The sequence below is a fragment of the Pan paniscus genome, chromosome 8 (assembly GCF_029289425.2).
Source record: "Pan paniscus chromosome 8, NHGRI_mPanPan1-v2.0_pri, whole genome shotgun sequence".
Taxonomy (NCBI): Eukaryota; Metazoa; Chordata; class Mammalia; order Primates; family Hominidae; genus Pan; species Pan paniscus.
The window spans coordinates 98,999,911-99,003,207 of NC_073257.2; positions in this window are offsets into that span (position 1 = coordinate 98,999,911).

Sequence of the window (3,297 nt, forward strand, 5' to 3'; positions counted from 1 at the left end):
AATATCCTGCAGAGTGTTTTCCAACTTGGTTCCATTCTCCCCATCACTTTCAGGTACACCAATTAGACATAGATTTGGTCTTTTCACATAGTCCCATATTTGTTGGAGGCTTTGTTCGTTTCTTTTTATTCTTTTTTCTCTAAACTTCTCTTCATGCTTCATTTCATTCATTTCGTCTTCCATCGCTGATACCCTTTCTTCCAGTTGATCGTATCAGTTACTGAGGCTTGTGCATTCATCACGTAGTTCTCGTGCTGTGGTCTTCAGCTCTGTCAGGTCCTTTAAGGACTTCTCTGCATTGGTTATTCTAGTTACCATTCATCTAATTTTTATTCAAAGGTTTTAACTTCTTTGCCATTGGTTCGAACTTTCTCCTTTTGCTTGGAGTAGTTTGATCTTCTGAAGCCTTCCTCTCTCAACTCGTCAAAGTCATTCTCTGTCCAGCTTTGTTCCGTTGCTGGTGAGGAGCTGCGTTCCTTTGGAGGAAGAGAGGTGCTCTGATTTTTAGAGTTTCCGGTTTTTCTGCTCTGTTTTTTCCCCATCTTTGTGGTTTTATCTACCTTTGGTCTTTCATGATGGTGATGTACAGATGGGTTTTTGGTGTGGATGTCCTTTCTGTTTATTAGTTTTCCTTCTAACAGTCAGGACCCTCAGCTGCAGGTCTGTTGGAGTTTACTGGAGGTCCACTCCAGACCCTGTTTGCCTGGGTATCAGCAGCGGTGGCTGCAGAACAGCAGATATTGGTGAACCGCAAATGCTGCTGCCTGATTGGTCCTCTGGAAGTTTTGTCTCAGAGGAGTACCCAGCCGTGTGAGGTGTTAGTCCGCCCCTCCTGGGGGGTGCCTCCTAGTTAGGCTACTTGGGGGTCAGGGACCCACTTGAGGAGGCAGTCTGCCTGTTCTCAGATCTCAAGCTGTATGCTGGGAGAACCACTGCTCTCTTCAAAGCTGTCATACAGGGACATTTAAGTCTGCTGGGGTATTGCTGTCTTTTGTTTGTCTGTGCCCTGCCCCCAGAGGTAGAGCCTACAGAGGCAGGCAGGCCTCCTTGAGCTGTGGTGGGCTCCACCCAGTTCAAGCTTCCCGGCTGCTTTGTTTACCTACTCAAGCCTGAGCAATGGCGGGCGCCCCTCCCCCAGCCTCACTGCCACCTTGCAGTTTGATCTCAGACTGCTGTGCTAGCAATGAGCGAGGCTCTGTGGGCGTAGGACCCTCCGAGCCATGTGCGGGATATAATCTCCTGGTGTGGCATTTGTTAAGCCCGTTGGAAAAGCGCAGTATTAGGGTGGGAGCAACCCGATTTTCCAGGTGCCGTCTGTCACCCCTTTCTTTGACTGGGAAAGGGAATTCCCTGACCCCTTGCGCTTCCTGGGTGAGGCAATGCCTCACCCTGCTTCGGCTCACACACACCACACTGCACCCACTGTCCTGCACCCACTCTCCGGCACTCCCCAGTGAGATGAACCCGGTACCTCAGTTGGAAATGCAGAAATCACCCGTCTTCTGCGTCGCTCACACTGGGAGCTGTAGACTGGAGCTGTTCCTATTTGGCCGTCTTGGCTCCCTAGCATTTCCTTTTTCTATACAGTCTTTATGTAGTCATCATTTTGTTTTTATTGGTGTTTTTTTTTTTTTTTCTTTTTTTTTTGAGAGAAGGTCTCGCTTTGTCTCCCAGGCTGGAGTGCAGTGGCATGATCTTGGCTCATTGCAGCCTTGAACTCCCAGGCTCAAGTGATCCTCCCGTATCAGCCCTACAAGTAGCTGGGACTACAGGAGTGTGCCACCACTCCAGCTAATTTTTTTCTTTTTTTCTAGAGATTAGTTCTCACTATGTTGCTCAGGCTGGTCTTGAATGCCTGGGCCCAAGCAATCCTCCTGCCTTGGCCTCCGAAAGTCCTGGGATTACACATATGAGCCACTATGTCTGGCCTATTATTGCTGTACTCGAACTTATCCATCTCTTATGGTATGATTTTTAGTTTTTTCTTATTTATGTTTTCATAGTTTTATATATTGTGCTATGTTAAATAGCTTCATATAGTTTTCTTTCATCCAGTGATTTTAGCCTCCTGATGATTTTCTCTATCAGTTATGGCACTGGTGACTTAAAATGGATGTTCTTCCTCTGTCCTTCCTCCTACGTTTTTTACCCGGGATTTTTAACAAAGAGCTTTCTCTTCTCCCCTTTATTTTGGTATCACTACTGACTAATGCACTTGCGTTTTATTCCATGGGTTATTTTCCATCACTGTCATTGTTCTTTCTGATACCTGTGCTGTCCCAGATTCAGCCGTGGGAGCCTTCAGCCTGTCTCCTGTGTCCTTTCAACTGTCTCTGTTAGTCTTTAGCATTTCTTACTTTATGACAGAACAAGAGGATCCAGGCTCATTTTGTACATGAGGATGTACTCATGTTTGGTAGTAGCCATTTTTTCCTAACTAGAGTAAGGGAGTTGGGAATGGGAGGCAGAAACAAGGACATGGATATATAAAAAATCATAGAACAAAACTACATTGAGTTCTGAGTATGGGTCTGTGATCCGTGGTTCAGTTTGAGAGGTTCATGGGTCCCTTATGAGAAGGGACAGGAAAGCCAGGAGGACAGGAGTATTTTTTATGACAAAATCATGCTTAGTGCCTTGTTAGTAAAAGAAAGAAAATCTGAAAGTCCCTGCCATGGAAGGAGGAAATAGAGGGGAGAAAAGGGCGTTGGTAAGTTACAGCATTTCAGAGCTTGGAGGGACAAGTTAGGTTTCTATTTTATGGAGATGGAGGTGGAGGCAGGATGGGTCCTAAGGTGTCATTCAAGACACACAGCCATAACTCTATTGTGAGTAGAGCTAGGGCCCCTGGGATTGCTGTGGTCAAGTTGCAGACAAAAACGACCACTCATTGGCAGATAGGAGAGGAGTGTTTAGTTACCAAAGCAGTCAGCAATTCAGGCGTATCCATATTCAGTCAGCAAAGAAAAGTTGTTCAACTTGGTTGCTAATGGGACCCACTCTACTGAGGCTTTGTATAGAACTCATAGAGGAAGATGGCTTCAAGTAGCAGACTACCCTGTGCTTTTCTTAGGACTAAAATCTCAGGAAGCTGGTGATGAATGAAAACCTTAGTCCCACTGGCACTGAAGAGGGGCCAGGAGAGCAGCAGCATCATAAGCCACAGGGTGGGGCCGCCCAGGCAGGGGCATTCTGAGCTCTGGGGGATGGGTGGCAGCCAGGGTGGGGCACTGTGAGCTGTCGGGGAGGGCACTGTGAAGTGTGGGGTGGGGCATTGTGTGCCACATGCCTGGGCTC